The 24,000-nt window shown below is 36.6% G+C and overlaps 1 protein-coding gene across 7 annotated transcripts in view; it reads right to left on the bottom strand.

Annotated features, from left to right (window-relative positions):
* Positions 1-24,000, bottom strand: part of tiam1a (TIAM Rac1 associated GEF 1a) — a 234,798-nt gene that overhangs the window by 156,860 nt on the left and 53,938 nt on the right. The gene's annotated exons all lie outside the window — the stretch shown is intronic.

Below are 24,000 nucleotides of genomic sequence, written 5' to 3'. Positions count from 1 at the left end.
GACGACCACACCCACACACACCTTCACGGGCGTGTGGGTCAGGTGCGGCCAGAAGGGAGACGACCACACCCACACCTTCACGGGCGTGTGGGTCAGGTGCGGCCAGAAGGGAGACGACCACACCCACACCTTCACGGGCGTGTGGGTCAGGTGCGGCCAGAAGGGAGACGACCACACCCACACACACCTTCACGGGCGTGTGGGTCAGGTGCGGCCAGAAGGGAGACGACCACACCCACACACACCTTCACGGGCGTGTGGGTCAGGTGCGGCCAGAAGGGAGACGACCACACCCACACACACCTTCACGGGCGTGTGGGTCAGGTGCGGCCAGAAGGGAGACGACCACACCCACACACACCTTCACGGGCGTGTGGGTCAGGTGCGGCCAGAAGGGAGACGACCACACCCACACCTTCACGGGCGTGTGGGTCAGGTGCGGCCAGAAGGGAGACGACCACACCCACACCTTCTTTGCTCGGCAGCTTTCTGCACAACAACAACATCTTACTGTAACTCCTCGTCATAAAGAGGGTGTCTACTTCCTGCCAGGTGAGATGTGGCCATGATCCACTTTCACCCGTGTTGCTTTGTGATATCACCACCAGCTCCGCTGACATGACACAACACATTGATACTTTCACCCGTGTTGCTTTGTGATATCACCACCAACTCCGCTGACACTACACAACACATTGATACTTTCACCCGTGTTGCTTTGTGATATCACCACCAACTCCGCTGACATGACACAACACATTGATACTTTCACCCGTGTTGCTTTGTGATATCACCACCAACTCCGCTGACACTACACAACACATTGATACTTTCACCCGTGTTGCTTTGTGATATCACCACCAACTCCGCTGACACTACACAACACATTGATACTTTCACCCGTGTTGCTTTGTGATATCACCACCAACTCCGCTGACACGACACAACACATTGATACTTTCACCCGTGTTGCTTTGTGATATCACCACCAACTCCGCTGACACGACACAACACATTGATACTTTCACCCGTGTTGCTTTGTGATATCACCACCAACTCCGCTGACACTACACAACACATTGATACTTTCACCCGTGTTGCTTTGTGATATCACCACCAACTCCGCTGACACTACACAACACATTGATACTTTCACCCGTGTTGCTTTGTGATATCACCACCAACTCCGCTGACACGACACAACACATTGATACTTTCACCCGTGTTGCTTTGTGATATCACCACCAACTCCGCTGACACGACACAACACATTGATACTTTCACCCGTGTTGCTTTGTGATATCACCACCAACTCCGCTGACACGACACAACACATTGATACTTTCACCCGTGTTGCTTTGTGATATCACCACCAACTCCGCTGACATGACACAACACATTGATACTTTCACCCGTGTTGCTTTGTGATATCACCACCAACTCCGCTGACACTACACAACACATTGATACTTTCACCCGTGTTGCTTTGTGATATCACCACCAACTCCGCTGACACTACACAACACATTGATACTTTCACCCGTGTTGCTTTGTGATATCACCACCAACTCCGCTGACACGACACAACACATTGATACTTTCACCCGTGTTGCTTTGTGATATCACCACCAACTCCGCTGACACTACACAACACATTGATACTTTCACCCGTGTTGCTTTGTGATATCACCACCAACTCCGCTGACACTACACAACACATTGATACTTTCACCCGTGTTGCTTTGTGATATCACCACCAGCTCCGCTGACACTACACAACACATTGATACTTTCACCCGTGTTGCTTTGTGATATCACCACCAACTCCGCTGACACGACACAACACATTGATACTTTCACCCGTGTTGCTTTGTGATATCACCACCAACTCCGCTGACACGACACAACACATTGATACTTTCACCCGTGTTGCTTTGTGATATCACCACCAACTCCGCTGACACGACACAACACATTGATACTTTCACCCGTGTTGCTTTGTGATATCACCACCAACTCCGCTGACACGACACAACACATTGATACTTTCACCCGTGTTGCTTTGTGATATCACCACCAACTCCGCTGACACTACACAACACATTGATACTTTCACCCGTGTTGCTTTGTGATATCACCACCAACTCTGCTGACACTACACAACACATTGATACTTTCACCCGTGTTGCTTTGTGATATCACCACCAACTCCGCTGACACGACACAACACATTGATACTTTCACCCGTGTTGCTTTGTGATATCACCACCAACTCCGCTGACACTACACAACACATTGATACTTTCACCCGTGTTGCTTTGTGATATCACCACCAGCTCCGCTGACACTACACAACACATTGATACTTTCACCCGTGTTGCTTTGTGATATCACCACCAACTCCGCTGACACGACACAACACATTGATACTTTCACCCGTGTTGCTTTGTGATATCACCACCAACTCCGCTGACACGACACAACACATTGATACTTTCACCCGTGTTGCTTTGTGATATCACCACCAACTCCGCTGACACGACACAACACATTGATACTTTCACCCGTGTTGCTTTGTGATATCACCACCAACTCCGCTGACACTACACAACACATTGATACTTTCACCCGTGTTGCTTTGTGATATCACCACCAACTCCGCTGACACGACACAACACATTGATACTTTCACCCGTGTTGCTTTGTGATATCACCACCAACTCCGCTGACACTACACAACACATTGATACTTTCACCCATGTTGCTTTGTGATATCACCACCAACTCCGCTGACACGACACAACACATTGATACTTTCACCCGTGTTGCTTTGTGATATCACCACCAACTCCGCTGACACGACACAACACATTGATACTTTCACCCGTGTTGCTTTGTGATATCACCACCAACTCCGCTGACACTACACAACACATTGATACTTTCACCCGTGTTGCTTTGTGATATCACCACCAACTCCGCTGACACTACACAACACATTGATACTTTCACCCGTGTTGCTTTGTGATATCACCACCAACTCCGCTGACACGACACAACACAACACATTGATACAACGTTGATTGTGCGTACATGTTCTTTAAAACTGACTTTGAAAAAAGGTTGAAAAATAGTCAGATGTGTAAACGGAGACAACGTTGCAGTCCAATGTTGGATCCACGTTGTTGGCTGGGAAACGACCAAATTTCAATGTTCAAATCAACATCAGAACCTGACATTGAATAAACGTTGTCAAAAAGCATGTTGTGTTTGTGTTGTGAAATTTGGGTTGGGAACATATCAAACATGATGTTTAATACGAACCACATGATTGCTTATTAAATACTATGTACTGACTTTATAATCAATATCACAACCCGACATTGAATAAAGGTCAAAAAGCATGTTGTTTCAACGATGTGTTTGTGTTGAAGGACTGAAGCTCTACATAAAACAAGAATGGGAAAGAATTCCACTTTCAAAGCTTCAACAATTAGTTTCCTCAGTTCCCAAACGTTTATTGAGTGTTGTTCAAAGAAAAGGTGATGTAACACAGTAGTGAACATGCCCTTTCCCAACTACTTTGGCACGTGTTGCAGCCATGAAAGACTAAGTTAATTAATAATTACAATAAAAAATAAAGTTTATGAGTTTGAACATGAAATATGTTGTCTTTGTAGCATATTCAACTGAATATGGCTTGAAAAGGATTTGCAAATCATTGTATTCTGTTTATATTTACATCTAACACCATTTCCCAACTCATATGGAAACAGGGTTTGTATTATATTCTCCTTATTTTCCAATTTAAATAAATACGGCATAACAAAAATTCCTTTTCACAGTTAAATAAGAATAAGAGGGCAAATTCATGTTACACAGACAATATTTCCTGCCACTAAACCTGCAGGAAATATTTCTTCTCAGGTTTCTCTATGTACACATTTTGCACTATTTTCTTACACTTTATGAGTTATTTATGACATATTTCTTATTTTAACATCTTTTTGTTAAGTGTTCAATGGGATTTTACTATTTTGTTGACATTGTTGGAGTGTTTTCCACGCTTGTGTTGACATTTCCTTTCTGCCTTGATAGCTGAGAGCATTATAATCACAGGAAGGTTACATTTACAATAAAAATATAAAATATTATATTCTCCTTGTTTTCCATAGGTCATAAAAAATATCAATAATTATTGATATCAACCGGTATAATAATAACACAATTTAAATAATTACTAAAAAACAAAAATTCCTTTTCACAGTTAAATAAGAATAAGAGGGCAAATTCATGTTACACAGACAATATTTCCTGGCACTAAACCTGCAGAAAATAGTTCTTCTCAGGTTCCTCTATGTTTACATTTTGCACTATTTTCTTACACCTTAAGAAGCATTTCTTACATATTCCTTATTTTAACATCTTTTTGTTAAGTGTTCAATGGGATTTTACTATTTTGTTGACATTGTTGGAGTGTTTTCCACGCTTGTGTTGACATTTCCTTTCTGCCTTGATAGCTGAGAGCATTATAATTAGAGGAAGGTTACATCTACAATAAAAATATAAAATATTGTATTCTACTTATTTTCCATAGGTCAAAAATGTATCAATAATTATTGATATTGACCGATATAATAATAACACAATTTAAATAATTACTGCATAACAAAAATTCCTTTTCATAGCTAAATAAGAATAAGAGGGCAAATTCATGTTACAGAGACGATATTTCCTGGCACTAAACCAGCAGAAAATAGTTCTTCTCAGGTTTCTCTATGTTGACATTTTGCACTATTTTTTACACTTAAAAAAACAATTCTTACATATTCCTTCTTGTAACATCTTTTTGTTAAAGAGGAACATTATCAGCACAACTATGTCAGCGTCAATATATACCTTGATGGTGCAGAAAAAATATATATATTTTTTTAACCGATTTCCGAACTCTTAATGGGTGAATTTTGGCGAATTAAACGCTTTTCTGTTTATCGCTCTTTTTGCGATGACGTCAGAATGTGACGTCGCCGAGGTAACACACCCACCATTTTCATTTTCAACACATTACAAACACCGGGTCTCAGCTCTGTTATTTTCCGTTTTTTCGACTATTTTTTGGAACTTTGGAGACATCATGCCTGGTGGGTGTGTTGTCGGAGGGTGTAACAACACTAACAGGGAGGGATTCAAGTTGCACCACTGGCCCCAAGATGCCAAAGTGTCTGCCGCCAGACCCCCATTGAATGTGCCAGAGTGTCTCCACATTTGACCGGCGATGCTAAGGCAGACATGGCACAGAGATGTATGGATAACCTGCAGATGCATTTGCAACTATAAAGTCAACGAATTCACAAAGGTGAGTTTTGTTGATGTTGACTGCCAGTTAATCGATGCTAACATGCCATGCTAATCGATGCTAACATGATATTCACTGGCGGTGCTAAAGCAGACATGGCACAGAGATGTATGGATAACCTGCAGATGCATTTGCAACTATAAAGTCAACGAAATCACAAAGGTGAGTTTTGTTGATGTTGACTGCCAGTTAATCGATGCTAACATGCCATGCTAATCGATGCTAACATGATATTTACCGGCGGTGCTAAAGCAGACATGGCACAGAGATGTATGGATAACCTGCAGATGCATTTGCAACTATATTACGTTTCCTTCCACCCACATTTAATGTGAAACAAACACTTACCAATCGACGGATTTAAGTTGCTCCAGTGTCAAGAGATGCGAAAGTCTTGATCGTTTGGTCCGCACATTTTACCGGCGGACTATAAATAGCATCAATAGCTATTCGCTCAATAGCTTTAGTTTCTTCTTCAATACTTTCATACTCCAACCATCTGTTTCAATACATGCGTAATCTGTTAAATCGCTTAAGTGGCTGAAATCCGAGTCTGAATCCGAGCTAATGTCGCTATATCTTGCTGTGGTATTCCCATTGTTTGTTTACATTGGCAGCACTGTGTGACGTCACAGGGAAATGGCCAGTGTCTTTGCAGAGAGCCAAAATAAGGCACTTTAAAGCTTTTTTTAGGGATATTCGGGGACCGGTAAAATTTTGAAAAAAACTTCAAAAAATACAAGCCACTGGGAACTGATTTTTATTGTTTTTAACCCTTTTGAAATTGTGATAATGTTCCCCTTTAAGTGTTCAATGTGATTTTATAGCGGTATAGCTCGGTTGGTAGAGCGGCCGTGCCAGCAACTTGAGGGTTGCAGGTTCGATTCCCGCTTCCGCCATCCTAGTCACTGCCGTTGTGTCCTTGGGCAAGACACTTTACCCACCTGCTCCCAGTGCCACCCACACTGGTTTAAATGTAACTTAGATATTGGGTTTCACTATGTAAAGCGCTTTGAGTCACTAGAGAAAAGCGCTATATAAATATAATTCACTTCACTTCATTTTACTATCTTGTTGACATTGTTGGAATGATTTCCAGGCTTGTGTTGACATTTCCTTTCTGCCTTGATAGCTGAGGGCATTATAATCAGAGAAAGGTTACATTTACAATAAAAATATATTTCCTCCTGCTTCTTATTTACTGTAGGTCACAAAAGAATATCATTAATTATCGATATTAAAGCACTTATGTGGTGATAGAATTGTCAGCCAAGAGTGGACAGCGCTGGATCCAGGTCAGTGGGTCCATTTCCCGGGAGCCGCGCACGCTCACACAAACGCACACGCAATAAAAAGCCGACTCACTTGTTCGGACTCGTCACCACGGCGACTGAAGCCTCTGCGCTCGGTGCATTAGTGACCTGGACGAGCTGGATGAGAGCACCGAGCCTGAGGGGCGGTAGGCGGCTGTGGACTAAAGTACTATGACCCTATATACACACACATCAGAAATACTTCAGCGCCTAAGAGACAAAATATGGGGCGGTGTCGAACAATAGCCTGAAAAGAGAAACCGGCTTTGAGTCCTTATCATGCTTTTGTGCGTGCACGTGTCATCTCATCACTTCCAGGTCAGTGGGCCACAGTGTGACACTCAGGCTGGAAACTAGTTAACTAGTCCCTCTCTCTCTCTCTCTCTCTCTCTCTGGGTGGACAACACACTTTCTACTTTTAGTACTATCCTCACAACTGCCATCCAACTCATGCAAATTAAATACATTAACACGCTCAGATAAAACACACACACACACACACACACACACACACACACACATTGGTGTAGTTCATACCTTCTTGAGACCTGAGAAAAGTGTCGACCACTTTAGGATCAGCCTTTCCAGATATATAAAGATGTTTATTTACAACATTAATAATATATACATACTATGCAAATATAAAAAATGAGTTGGAATTTCCCAAGAAAAATGTCACAATTTCGCCTATATTCTAATAGAAGTCGTCATTTTACTCAGCAGAAGTCCAAATTTGACTAGAAAAACTGATCATTTGTGCAATGTTATGATACATGTATGGAATTTTACTCAATAGCAGTCGCAGTTTTACAAGAAAACCTTCAAAATGTTGGCATTTTTACGAAAAGAGTCATCATTTTACTCGACAAAAGTTACAATTTCATCAGAAAACTTTGAACTTTTAGCAATGTTATGATAATGATCGGAATTTCGCTTGGCAAAATTAGGGCAAAAGTCACCATTTTACTCCAAAAATGTCGCTGTTTTACAAGAACAACAAAAATTGGAAATATTGTGATAAAAGTCCGAATTTTATATAACAAATGTCGCCATTTTGCATTAAAAACTAATAATTTTACGAGAAATATTGCAATATTATAGAAACAGAAATAATATGACAAATTGTTCCCAATTTTACAAGAAAAACGTTGAAACATTTTGAGAAAAAGACTGCTTTTAGTTCATTTATGTTTTTTTTTTGTAATTGTTTTTAATCTTCATTATTTATTTCGTTATTACAGCATGTTTCTATATACATATTTTATTTATTTTTATCAATTTTGGCCAAAGAGGGGCTTATTTCAATTTCTTACACGCACTTGTTGTTTCATATGTTGACCAGAGGTGAAGCACTTTTAAAAGCTACACAAAGTCAATTTGAAAAATCCTTCCTTTTTGAGGGACCGCCCTCATTTTGACAGATGTCACCAGCAGGGGTGCAAATGAGACATTCTCTATTAGATGCAATGTTATTGGGAGCATGGTTTATGTCCTAACTCAGTCCCCATGTGGAAGCTACTTGTCCTTCTTGATGTCTTAAGAAGGCTAGAAATACAAACACACACACACACACACACACACACACACACACATTGGTGTAGTTCACACCTTCTGGAGACCTGAGAAAAGTGTCGACCTCTTTAGGATCAGCCTTTCCAGATATATAAAGATGTTTATTTACAACATTAATAATATATACATACTATGCAAATATAAAAAATGAGTTGGAATTTCCCAAGAAAAATGTCACAATTTCGCCTATATTCTAATAGAAGTCGTCATTTTACTCAGCAGAAGTCCAAATTTGACTAGAAAAACGGATCATTTGTGCAATGTTATGATACATGTATGGAATTTTACTCAATAGCAGTCGCAGTTTTACAAGAAAACCTTCAAAATGTTGGCATTTTTACGAAAAGAGTCATCATTTTACTCGACAAAAGTTACAATTTCATCAGAAAACTTTGAACTGTTGGCAATGTTATGATAATGATCGGAATTTCGCTTGGCAAAATTAGGGCAAAAGTCACCATTTTACTCCAAAAATGTCGCTGTTTTACAAGAACAACAAAAATTGGAAATATTGTGATAAAAGTCCGAATTTTATATAACAAATGTCGCCATTTTGCATTAAAAACTAATAATTTTACGAGAAATATTGCAATATTATAGAAACAGAAATAATATGACAAATTGTTCCCAATTTTACAAGAAAAACGTTGAAACATTTTGAGAAAAAGACTGCTTTTAGTTAATTTATGTTTTTTTTTTGTAATTGTTTTTAATCTTCATTATTTATTTCGTTATTACAGCATGTTTCTAGATACATATTTTATTTATTTGTATTAAATTTGGCCAAAGAGGGGCGTATTTCAATTTCTTACACGCACTTGTTGTTTCATATGTTGACCAGAGGTGGAGCACTTTTAAAAGCTACACGAAGTCAATTTGAAAAATCCTTCCTTTTTGAGGGACCGCCCTCATTTTGACAGATGTCACCAGCAGGGGTGCAAATGAGACATTCTCTATTAGATGCAATGTTATTGGGAGCATGGTTTATGTCCTAACTCAGTCCCCATGTGGAAGCTACTTGTCCTTCTTGATGTCTTAAGAAGGCTAGAAATACAAACACACACACACACACACACACACACACACACACACACACATTGGTGTAGTTCATACCTTCTTGAGACCTGAGAAAAGTGTCGACCTCTTTAGGATCAGCCTTTCCAGATATATAAAGATGTTTATTTACAACATTAATAATATATACATACTATGCAAATATAAAAAATTAGTTGGAATTTCCCAAGAAAAATGTCACAATTTCACAATTTTGCCTATATTATGATAAAAGTCGTCATTTTACTCAGCACAAGTCCAAATTTGACAAGAAAAACGGAACATTTGTGCAATGTTATGATACATGTATGGAATTTTACTCAATAGCAGTCGCAGTTTTACAAGAAAAGCTTCAAATGTTGGCAAATTTATGAAAAGAGTTGTAATTTTACTTGACAAAAGTTGCAATTTTATCAGAAAACTTTAACATTTTGGCAATATTATGATAATAATCAGAATATTGCTTGGCAAAATTATGACAAAATGTGAAATATTGTGATAAAAGTCCAAAATTTAGATGACAAACGTCGCCATTTTGCATTAAAAAGTAATCATTTCACATAAAAAAAGTAATCATTTTACATTAAAAAAACTAATAATTTTAAGAGAAATATTGCAATGTGATTACATAAACAAGTCATAATTTTACAAAAAACATTGCAATATTATAGAAACAGAAATAATATGACAAATTGTTCCCAATTTTACAAGAAAAACGTTGAAACATTTTGAGAAAAAGACTGCTTTTAGTTCATTTATGTTTGTTTTTTGTAATTGTTTTTAATCTTCATTATTTATTTCGTTATTACAGCATGTTTCTAGATACATATTTTATTTATTTTTATCAATTTTGGCCAAAGAGGGGCGTATTTCAATTTCTTACACATACTTGTTGTTTCATACGTTGACCAGAGGTGGAGCGCTTTTAAAAGCTACACACAGTCAATTTGAAAAATCCTTCCTTTTTGAGGGACCGCCCTCATTTTGACAGATGTCACCAGCAGGGGTGCAAATGAGACATTCTCTATTAGATGCAATGTTATTGGGAGCATGGTTTATGTCCTAACTCAGTCCCCATGTGGAAGCTACTTGTCCTTGTTGATGTCTTAAGAAGGCTAGAAATACAAAAACACACACACACACACACATACACACACACACACACACACACACACATTGGTGTAGTTCATACCTTCTTGAGACCTGAGAAAAGTGTCGACCTCTTTAGGATCAGCCTTTCCAGATATATAAAGAAGTGTATTTACAACATTAATAATATATACATACTATGCAAATATAAAAAATGAGTTGAAATTTCCCAAGAAAAATGTCACAATTTCGCCTATATTCTAATAGAAGTCGTCATTTTACTCAGCACAAGTCCAAATTTGACAAGAAAAACTGATCATTTGTGCAATGTTATGATACATGTATGGAATTTTACTCAATAGCAGTCGCAGTTTTACAAGAAAACCTTCAAAATGTTGGCATTTTTACGAAAAGAGTCATCATTATACTCGACAAAAGTTACAATTTCATCAGAAAACTTTGAACTGTTGGCAATGTTATGATAATGATCGGAATTTCGCTTGGCAAAATTAGGGCAAAAGTCACCATTTTACTCCAAAAATGTCGCTGTTTTACAAGAACAACAAAAATTGGAAATATTGTGATAAAAGTCCGAATTTTATACAACAGATGTCGCTATTTTGCATTAAAAACTAATAATTTTACGAGAAATATTGCAATATTATAGAAACAGAAATAATATGACAAATTGTTCCCAATTTTACAAGAAAAACGTTGAAACATTTTGAGAAAAAGACTGCTTTTAGTTAATTTATGTTTTTTTTTTGTAATTGTTTTTAATCTTCATTATTTATTTCGTTATTACAGCATGTTTCTAGATACATATTTTATTTATTTGTATTAAATTTGGCCAAAGAGGGGCTTATTTCAATTTCTTACACGCACTTGTTGTTTCATATGTTGACCAGAGGTGGAGCGCTTTTAAAAGCTACACAAAGTCAATTTGAAAAATCCTTCCTTTTTGAGGGACCACCCTCATTTTGACAGATGTCACCAGCAGGGGTGCAAACAAGACATTCTCTATTAGATGCAATGTTATTGGGAGCATGGTTTATGTCCTAACTCAGTCTCCATGTGGAAGCTACTTGTCCTTGTTGATGTCTTAAGAAGGCTAGAAATACAACACACACACACACACACACACACACACACACACACACACACACATTAGTGTAGTTCATACCTTCTTGAGACCTGAGAAAAGTGTCGACCTCTTTAGGATCAGCCTTTCCAGATATATAAAGAAGTGTATTTACAACATTAATAATATATACATACTATGCAAATATAAAAAATGAGTTGGAATTTCCCAAGAAAAATGTCACAATTTCACCTATATTCTAATAGAAGTCGTCATTTTACTCAGCACAAGTCCAAATTTGACTAGAAAAACTGATCATTTGTGCAATGTTATGATACATGTATGGAATTTTACTCAATAGCAGTCGCAGTTTTACAAGAAAACCTTCAAAATGTTGGCATTTTTACGAAAAGAGTCATCATTTTACTCGACAAAAGTTACAATTTCATCAGAAAACTTTGAACTGTTGGCAATGTTATGATAATAATCGGAATTTCGCTTGGCAAAATTAGGGCAAAAGTCACCATTTTACTCCAAAAATGTCGCTGTTTTACAAGAACAATAAAAATTGGAAATATTGTGATAAAAGTCCGAATTTTATATAACAAATGTCGCTATTTTGCATTAAAAACTAATAATTTTACGAGAAATATTGCAATATTATAGAAACAGAAATAATATGACAAATTGTTCCCAATTTTACAAGAAAAACGTTGAAACATTTTGAGAAAAAGACTGCTTTTAGTTAATTTATGTTTTTTTTTTGTAGTTGTTTTTAATCTTCATTATTTATTTCGTTATTACAGCATGTTTCTAGATACATATTTTATTTATTTGTATTAAATTTGGCCAAAGAGGGGCGTATTTCAATTTCTTACACACACTTGTTGTTTCATATGTTGACCAGAGGTGGAGCACTTTTAAAAGCTACACACAGTCAATTTGAAAAATCCTTCCTTTTTGAGGGACCACCCTCATTTTGACAGATGTCACCAGCAGGGGTGCAAATGAGACATTCTCTATTAGATGCAATGTTATTGGGAGCATGGTTTATGTCCTAACTCAGTCCCCATGTGGAAGCTACTTGTCCTTGTTGATGTCTTAAGAAGGCTAGAAATACAAACACACACACACACACACACACACACACACACACACACACACACACACACACACACACACACATTAGTGTAGTTCATACCTTCTTGAGACCTGAGAAAAGTGTCGACCTCTTTAGGATCAGCCTTTCCAGATATATAAAGATGTTTATTTACAACATTAATAATATATACCTACTATGCAAATATAAAAAATGAGTTGGAATTTCCCAAGAAAAATGTCACAATTTCACAATTTTGCCTATATTATGATAAAAGTCGTCATTTTACTCAGCACAAGTCCAAATTTGACAAGAAAAACGGAACATTTGTGCAATGTTATGATAAATGTATGGAATTTTACTCAAAAGCAGTCGCAGTTTTACAAGAAAAGCTTCAAATGTTGGCAAATTTATGAAAAGAGTTGTAATTTTACTTGACAAAAGTCGCAATTTTATCAGAAAACTTTAACATTTTGCCAATATTATGATAATAATCAGAATATTGCTTGGCAAAATTATGACAAAATGTGAAATATTGTGATAAAAGTCCAAAATTTAGATGACAAACGTCGCCATTTTGCATTAAAAAGTAATCATTTCACATAAAAAAATTAATCATTTTACATAAAAAAACTAATAATTTTAAGAGAATTATTGCAATGTGATTACATAAACAAGTCATAATTTTACAAAAAACATTGCAATGTTACAGAAACAGAAATAATATAAGAAATTCTTCCCAATTTTATAAGAAAAACGTCGACACATTGTGAGAAAAAGACTGCTTTTAGTTTAAAAAAATGTTTTGGTTTGTTTGTTATTTGTTTTTAATCTTCACTATTTACTTCAAGTTATTACAGTATGTCTCTATATACATATTTTCTTTATTTTTATTCATTTTTGCATTCCAATTTCTTAACACACTTGTTAGGGGGAGCACTTTTAAAATTTGTAAAATCCCTCCTTTTTGGGACCATCTGGCCTTAAAAAGTAATAATTTTACATAAAAAGTAATAATTTTACGAGAAATGCTGCAATATATTGCAGAAACAGAAATAACATGAGAAATTCTTCCCAATTTTATAAGAAAAACGTCGACACATTGTGAGAAAAAGACGGCTTTTAGTTAAAAAAAATGTTTTGTTTGTTTGTCATTTGTTTTTAATCTTCTGTTATTTACTTCAAGTTATTACAGTATGTCTCTATATACATATTTTCTTTATTTTTATTAATTTTTGGATTTCAATTTCTTACACACACTTGTTAGGGGGAGCACTTTTAAAAGCGACACACAGTCAATTTGTAAAATCCCTCCTTTTTGGGACCATCTGGCTTTAAAAAGTAATAATTTTACATAAAAAGTAATAATTTTACGAGAAATGCTGCAATATATTGCAGAAACAGAAATAATATGAGAAATTCTTCCCAATTTTATAAGAAAAACGTCGACACATTGTGAGAAAAAGACGGCTTTTAGTTAAAAAAAATGTTTTGTTTGTTTGTCATTTGTTTTTAATCTTCCGTTATTTACTTCAAGTTATTACAGTGTGTCTCTATATACATATTGTATTTCTTTTATACATTTTGGCCAAAGGGGGTGCATTTCAATTTCTTACTCACACTTGTTATTTCATATGTTGGCCAGAGGGGGAGCACTTTTAAAACCCAGACAAAATCCCTCCTTTTTGGGACCACCCTCATTTTCATAGATGTCACCAGCAGGGGTGCAAATGAGACATTCTCTATTAGATGCAATGTTATTGGGAGCATGGTTTATGTCCTAACTCAGTCCCCATGTGGAAGCTACTTGTCCTTGTTGATGTCTTAAGAAGGCTAGAAATACAAACACACACACACACACACACACAGCACTGATTAAAGATAATGTGCGGGCATGGCGGGCATGGCGGGACGCTGAGTGGGCAGGAATGAGGCGATGAAGACAAGAGGGCACATCAGTGAAAAAAAATGGAGGCACAGCAGGGGTGTCTAAACTTTTTCCTCTGAGGGCGGCAGACTGAGTGATTGCTATTTTTCACTTTTAAAACCATGACAATATGTAGATTCCTTCAGGGCTCCCCTTAACTTTGGTCCTAGGGACCCGAAAGGGTCTCGGTCATAATAATGTTTCAAAAACACTATATTACCACATTTTCCGGACTATAAGGCGCACTTAAAATCCTTTTTTTCCCCTCAAAACTCAACAGCGCCTTCTGGTTTTGCTTACCGACCTCGGAGCTATTTTATTTGGTACATGGTGTGATGATAGGTGTGACCAGTAGATGGCAGTCAAGCATAATATACTGCAATATGATGGCAATACGACTCAAGTAAACAACATTTTTAGATTTTCCATTGAAAATATAGAACATGACACACGGCGCTCCAAAATCCATCAAAATGTTTTAGTACGACTTTGGTAAGCTATGAAGCCGCACCGCCTAACCCCAAGGTGAGTGGAGTGTGTGCATGTTGGAACTGTTCGAATCAGTTGAGAAATGTGGGCTGTGAAATTTGATATATTGCCCATTCATTTGGTAATGGGTGAAATTCCTGGTAATTCCAGGTCATCAGGGAGTTTTGTAGCCGGGAAATAAATAAATAAATAAATGGGTTGTATTTGTATAGCGCTTTTCTACCTTCAAGGTACTCAAAGCGCTTTGACACTACTTCCACATTTACCCACACATTCACACACTGATGGAGGGAGCTGCCATGCAAGGCGCCAACCAGCACCCATCAGGAGCAAGGGTGAAGTGTCTTGCTCAGGACACAACGGACGTGACGAGGTTGGTACTAGGTGGGACTTGAACCAGGGACACACGGCCACTCTTCCACTGCGCCACGCCGTCCCTATGTTTGCTTGAGTGTCCAGGGTGAGTGGAGTGAACATTTTTGGGGATCCAAAAGGGTCTAATTGATAAGGTAGTTTTTTTTAAGTTATATATATATATATATATATATATATTTTTTTTTTTTTTTATTTATTTTTTTTTTATTTTATTTTTTTTTTATTTCTATTTTATTATTAATATTTTTTACTAATAACGCTTAAATTTCTCAATCTATTTGTCAATTATACATTTTTAGGTTTTTAGTTTAGTTTTTTTAATGCCTTTTTGTCATGGAAAACTTACTTTTTGTAGGGCAAACACACAAAATATGCAATATTTCTTTCATAAAAATATTAAAAGTGTAATATTTGATACAAAGTAATTGGAGACTTAAATGTATCAATAGTTCAAAACAACATTGATTTTGATTCATTATTCATTATTTTTTAAGCAATGATACTTTGAAGAAAAAAATCCCACCAAGATTATTGGGGATCCAAAAGGGTCTGATTGATAAGTTTAAAAAAAAAAAAGTCATACATTTTTTTGTAACTTATAACGCTTAAATCTCTCTATCAATTTGTAAAATATACGTTTTTATGTTTTTAGTTTAGTTTGTTTAATGCCTTTTTTGTCATAGAAAACTTAGTTTTTGTAGGGCGAACACACCAAATATGCAATATTTCTTTGATAAAAATGTCACATATTCAATGTGAAGTAATTGGAGATTTAAATATATCAATAGTTCATAACAACATTGATTTTGATTCATTATTATTTTTTTAAGCAATGACACTTTTAAGAAAAAAATCCCAGTAAGATTCTTGGGGATCCAAAAGGGCAACATTCAAAAGAGTTTTAAAAATAAGTCATACTTTATCTTAAGTATTTTTTGTGTGGGTTTTTTAAAATTTATTTTGTTTGTTTTATGCCCTTTTTGTCAGAAAAACTTAGTTTTTATACGACAAGCACTCAAAATATGCCAAATTTCCCCCAAAATATAATTCAAAGTGCAATATTTGATGTGAAGTAACTGGAGTCTTCATTATGTCAATAATTCATAACATAGATTTTGATTCATTATTATCTTGTGAGCAAAATCCCACTAAAATTCTCAGGGATCCAAAAAGGCAACACTCATTAAAGTGTTGAAAATAAGTCATACTTTATCTTATATATTTTGTTTTATTTCAACTCTTGTTTTGCTTGTTTGTTTTTTTACATTTTTTGTTTGTTTTATGCCCTTTTTGTCACAAAAACTTTGTTTTTTGTATGACAAAAGTTTAAAAAAAAAGTCATATGAATATTTTTGGGAACTTATAACACTTAAATCTCTCAATCAATTTGTCAATTATACGTTTTTATGTTTTTAGTTTGTTTAATGCCTTTTTGTCATAGAAAACATACTTTTTGTGGGGCAAACACACAAAATATGCAATATTTCTTTCATAAATATTCCTAAGTGTTAAAGTTAAAGTAGCAATGATTGTCACACACACAATTTGTCTTCTGCATTTGACTCATCACCTTGTTCACTCCCGTCTTCCTCCAAACACCTCAAGTTGAGTTGATACCAAAATGGATACATGGATGATACAGCAGAGGATTGGGAGAATGTCATGTGGTCAGATGAAACCAAAATAGAACTTTTTGGTATAAACTCAACTGGTGGTGTTTGGAGGAAGAAGAATACTGGGTTGCATCCCAAGAACACCAAACCTACTGTGAAGCATGGGGGTGGAAACATCATGCTTTGGGGCTGTTTTTCTGCTAAGGGGACAGGACGATTGATCCGTGTTAAGGAAAGAATGAATGGGGCCATGTATCCTGAGATTTGGAGCCAAAACAACCTTGGTTGACCAAATACTTATTTTTCACCATCATTTACAAATAAATTCTTTAAAATTCCTACAATGTGAATTCCTGGATTTTTTTCCCACATTCTGTCTCTCCCAGTTGAAGTGTACCTGTGATGGAAATGACAGACCTCTGTCATCTGGCTGACTAAATGTAAGAGGGATGTGTACTATGGCTATGAGTTGTTTTTTTCCCTTGGCCTCAGTCTGGACCCCCTCTCCAGGGCCCAGGCTAAGACCGATTTTTTTATTTTATTTTAATCTTCTATTCCCCCTCCTTGTTTACCTGTATCTCATCTTTTTGTAAGGAGTGCTGGAAGCCGGCAGACCCGTCAGCGATCCTGTTCTGGCTCCCTGTAATGTTTGTCTGATCTTGAATGGGATTGTGCTGAAAATTGTCATTTTCCTGACGGAATAAATAAAGTACTCGCTAATCTAATCTAATCTAATCTAAATACTTTTTTGCCCCACTGTATGTATATATATATATTTTTATTTATTTATTTATTTATAACGCTTAAATTTGTCAATCAATTTTTCGATTATACGTTTTTATGTTTTAAGTTTGTATAATGCCTTTTTTGTCACAGAAAACCACAAAATATGCAATATTTCTTTCATAAAAATATTAAAAGTGTAATATTTGATGTGAACTATTTGGAGACTTAAATATGTCAATAATTCATAACAACATTGATTTTGATGCATTATTATTCTTTGAGCGATGACAGTTTTCGAGTACAAAAACCCATCTTACATGGCAGTTTTGTGTTATTGGAGTCAACATTGCAACATTTTCATGTTACATTCCACCTGTTTGCTCTGTTATTACACTTTTTTATTTATTTTTAATTTTAATTTGGAGTAAAAAGAGGAGCAAAAGGCCCCCGGGCCACACTTTGGAGACCACACAAGCAGAGGGAGGAACACGACTGACATTCCAGGGACGACAGAGTCTCCGTCCTTAAGTCAAAGTGTGCAGGACCAGGACAACCTGAGAAACCGGACCGACGACGTGGTGACACACGCCACTGCAGCCCAGACTTAAGTATTGGGACGGCGATGGCGGGGAAAAGAACTTCCTTTTTGGTGTCCTCGCGACCGTGTTGAAATGTCTTTTTGTGTTTCACTCAAACTCATCAATAAATAGTAAGAATGAAGTGGAAATACAAACAATGAGTGACAAGACTAATGAGGACGATGACGTGAGCATAAGTTAGGACGTTCAGTGACACGTCATCTAGAACACTCCGTGACACTTTACTGTCACTCAGTGACACACGCCATGTTTAATAGGAACTATGTTTATTTGTACTACTAATTAATGTTATGTACTGAGTGTATAGTACACATGATGTTTAATATGAACTATGTTTATTAGTACTACTAATTAATGCTATGTACTGACTGTATAGTACACATGATGTTTAATATGAACTATGTTTATTAGTCCTACTAATTAATGTTATGTACTGACTGTATAGTACACATGATGTTTAATAGGAACTATGTTTATTAGTACTACTTTGTATAATACACATGATGTTTAATAGGAACTATGTTTATTAGTACTACTAATTAATGTTATGTACTGACTGTATAGTACACATGATGTTTAATAGGAACTATGTTTATTAGTACTACTTTGTATAGTACACATGATGTCTTCTCTATGGCGAACCCTCTGACATCATCAGTGATGACATCATCAGCACACAACTGACATGTCCGAAATGGAGTAGGAAGAAGCAGATCTTATCGTGTGTGAGCCCTTTCCCAGAATGAGTGTGACAACATCCATAGATGTGGGAGGGAAGGTACCTGAACGCATCATCATCATCATCCTCGAAAGCAGACGTGTGACACTAAAGGCCCCGGGGCCACATCTGTCACACTAAAATCATTTCAGGGGACCCTCCACATGTCAATCAACGTCATTTAACCTGGCCTGTGTGGCATTTAACATTACCCTACATCATTTAAAGTAGCCCGCCTCGTCATTTAAAGTGGCATGCCACTTTATTTAATGCAGCCTGCCACTTCATTTAATGTGTCATTTAACGTGACTCTCTACATCATTTAAAGTTGCCTGCCACATCATTTAATGTGGCCTGCCAATTCGTTTAATATAGCCTGCCATTTTATTTAATGTGTCATTAAACGTGACTATCTACATCATTCAAAGATGCCTGTCACATCATTTAGAGTGGCCTGCCAATTCGTTTAATATAGATTAGATTAGATAGATAGATAGTACTTTATTTATTCCGTCAGGAGAGTTCCTTCAGGAAAATTAAAATTTTCAGCACAATCCCATTCAAGTTTAGACAAACATTACAGGGAGACAGAACAGGATCGCTGACGGGTCTGACGGCTTCCAGCGCCCCTTACAAAAAAGATGAGATAAAGGTAAACAAAGGGGGGGGGAGAAAAAAATAGAAGATTAAAATAAAATTTAAAAAATCGGTCTTTGCCTGGGCCCTGGAGACGGGGTGCAGACTGAGGCCAAGGGAAAAAAACAAATAAATAAAAAAAATAAAAAAACAACTCATAGCCATGGTACACATCCCTCTTCCATGTGTGTAAGAGGGAAACATCAAACATCAAAGAACACAAAGGACATTAAAGACATTAGATCAGCAGATACAAGCAGACACTTCTACATACAGCTATGACATAAAAGTAAAAGAAACATATCCACTGTGGTGGCCTCTGCGGTGTTCCACGCCATCGTCTGCTGGGGAGGAGGGAGCCTGCCATTTTATTTAATGTGTCATTAAACGTGACTATCTACATCATTTAAAGATGCCTGTCACATCATTTAGAGTGGCCTGCCTCGTCATTTAATGTGTCATTTAACGTGACTCTCTACATCATTTGAAGTTGCCTGCCACTTCATTAAATGTGTCATTTAACATGACCCTTTACATCATTTAAAGTGGCCCACCACATCATTTGAAGTGACCTGCCACATCACTTAAATTGGCACATCGTGTCATTTAAAGTGACCTGCCACATCACTTAACATAGCACACCGTGTCATTTAAAGTGACCCTTCATATCATTTATCATGGCACGCCCTGTCATTTTAACGTAACTATCCACATCATTTAAAGTGGCCCGCTACATGAATTAAAAACTGGCCCGCCACGTCATTTAATTTGGCCTGCCACATCACTTAAGGCAAACTGCCATTGCCTTTAACGTGGCACACCGTGTCATTTAACGTGACCCTCCACATCATAATGTGGCCTGCCAATTCATTTAATATAGCCTGCCATTTTATTTAATGTGTCATTAAACGTGACTATCTACATCATTTAAAGATGCCTGTCACATCATTTAGACTAGCCTGCCACATCATTTAATGTGTCATTTAACGTGTCCCTCCACATCATTTAACCTGGACCACCACGTAATTTAGAGTGGCCTGCCTCGTCATTTAATGTGTCATTTAACGGGACCCTCTACATCATTTGAAGTTGCCTGCCACTTCATTAAATGTGTCATTTAACATGACTCTTTACATCATTTAAAGTGGCCCACCTCATCATTTAAAGTGACCTGCCACATCACTTAACATAGCCCACCGTGTCATTTAAAGTGACCCTTCATATCATTTATCATGGCACGCCCTGTCATTTTAACATAACTATCCACATCATTTAATGTGGCCCGCTACATGAATTAAATCTGGCCTGCCACATCACTTAAGGCAAACTGCCATTTCATTTAACGTGACCCTCCACATCATTTAATGTGGCCTCCCACGTCAATTAAGGTGGCCTGCCATGTCACTTATTGTGACCCTCCTCTGGCCTGCCACATCCTTTAACATGGACCGCCACGTCATTTAATGTGACCCTCCTCCTTATTTAAAGTAGCCCTTCACACCATTTGCATGGCCCACCACTCACATTTAAAGTGGCCTACCACCCCCATTTAAAGTAGCCCGCTGCATCATTCAAGACATTTCAATTCAACGTGACATACATACCACAGCATTTCAAGCGCACCGACATGTTACATGAGGCGGCACCTGCGCATCATTGAAAGTAGCCTGCCACACCATTCAAAGTGGCCTGACACCCCATTGAAAATTAAAATACATACAAGCCACATTGACTAACGATTTCAAAGCAGGTTATCCATGAATCTGTAAAATCATAAAGTCCAACAAATTGTCTATTAAACATCGTCCATAATCATATATATATATACACATACAAACATATATATGTATCTATACATATATATATATATATACATATATATATATATATACACATATATATATATAAACACACATATATATAAATACATATATATACACACACACACACACACATATATATATATATATATATATATATATATATATATATATACATATATATATATATATACACATATATATATATAAACACACATATATATAAATACATATATATACACACACACACACACATATATATATATATATATATATATATATATATATATATATATATATATATATATATATATATATATATATATATATATATATATATATATATACACCGTTACATACATACAAATAGCCTGCCACACCATTTTAAAATTAAAATACATACAAGCCACATTGACTAACAATTTCAAAGCAAGTTATCCATCCATCCATCCATTTTCTACCGCTTATTCCCTTTTCGGGGTCGCGGGGGGCGCTGGCGCCTATCTCAGCTACATGAATCTGTAAAATCATAATAGCCAACAAATAGGCTATTATCATAATCATATATATATATATATATATATATATATATATATATATATATATATATATATATATATATATATATATATATATATATACTGTATATATTAGGGCTGTGAATCTTTGGGTGTCCCACGATTCGTTTCAATATCGATTCTTGGGGTCACAATTTGATAATATATCGATTTTTTCGATTCAACGCAATTCTCGATTCAAAAACGATATTTTACCGATTGAAAAGGATTGTGTATTCATTCAATACATAGATTTCAGCAGGATCTACCCCAGTCTGCTGACATGCTAGCAGAGTAGTAGATTTATTAAAAAAAGCTTCTATAATTGTAAAGGACAATGTTTTATCAACTGATTGCAATAATGTAAATTTGTTTTAACCAAAAATATGACTTATTTTATCTTTGTGCAAACATTGGACACAGTGTGTTGTCCAGCTTATGAGATGCCATGCAAGTGTAAGCCACTGTGACACTATTGTTCTTTTTGATTATTTTTATAAATGTCTAATAATAATGTCAATGAGGGATTTTTAATCACTGCTACGCTGAAATGATAACTAATATTGATACTGTTGTTAATAATATTCACTACTTTTGTTTTGTTCTGTGTGGTGTTTGTGTCTCCTCTCAATTGTTCTGTTTATTGCAGTTCTGAGTGTTGCTGGGTCAGTTTTGGTTTTGGAATTGGATTGCATTGTTTTGGTATTGCTGTGTAGTGCTTTGTTGGATTGATTAAAAAAAATGAAAAAATTTAAAATTTAAAAAATAAATAGATTGATTTTTTAAAAATGAGAATCGATTCTGAATCGCACAACGTAAACGATTCGATTCGTGTGTATATATATATATATATATATGTTGACTGTTAGATGGCAGCCTGACTACAAACAATTGTGACACACCTGCTCTAAAGTCAAATACACAAGCTCCCATGTTGATGGTTATTAATGCACTACACTAATATAGGTGACTTGCCACCGGGGCAGAGGATCAAAGTGGGTCACTACACACACACACACACACACACACACACACACACACACACACACACACACACACACACACACACACACACACACACACACACTCACCCACAGGGCTTGCCGCACTGAGTCCCATCCCCCTTTTATGCACACACACACTCTATATTAGCTTACTGTACGCACACAAAGCACATGGTTGTGCGATAAAACACACACACACACACACACACACACACACACACACACACACACACACACACACACACAGTTACACAAAGAAGAGGATAATCAGAGTGTAGGAGATAATGGCTTTCCCTCGGTTTTACAGCCCCGGGCTCCAGTTCAGTCTTTGTCAATTTGGAAAACAAAGTATGAAACGCGTGCACACACACACACACACACACACACACACACACACACACACACACACACACACACACACCAGTTTTATCCTTTATTGACTGAATCAAAGATACTGAAAAGAATTGCTTATTAATGTGACTTTGCAAGCAGCGGACCTTCCACACAAAGCAGCCTCAACAACAACTTGAGGAGAACTAGAAGAAGCTGTACACATGCACAACACTCAACACCTTCAGTATATCAGTATGTGGAATGAAAGGATGGAATGTATTAATAGACACAGTTCTAATATCAACCTTATTGGGAAAAAAAAAAGCACATAATCTTATTCATGTCATATTATGTACTTGCTTTAATTGTGTTAATAACTGCTACAATACAAGAAGGGCTGGGATTAAAAAAGCTCTGCTTCTTCCTACTACATGCTGTAATCCTATTGCCTCATTCCTGTGAGAATCCTGCGTGTGACTATCCAGGACTGGCTGCAGTGTGCTCAAACAACCACCGAGTTTGATTGATTGATTGACTGATTGATTATTAGTAGATAGCACAGTACAGTACATATTATTAGTAGATTGCACAGTACAGTACATATTATTAGTAGATTGCACAGTACAGTACATATTATTAG

The sequence above is a fragment of the Nerophis ophidion genome, linkage group LG04, assembly GCF_033978795.1.
Source record: "Nerophis ophidion isolate RoL-2023_Sa linkage group LG04, RoL_Noph_v1.0, whole genome shotgun sequence".
NCBI lineage: Eukaryota > Metazoa > Chordata > Actinopteri > Syngnathiformes > Syngnathidae > Nerophis > Nerophis ophidion.
This window is presented reverse-complemented; position numbering and strand designations above follow the sequence as displayed.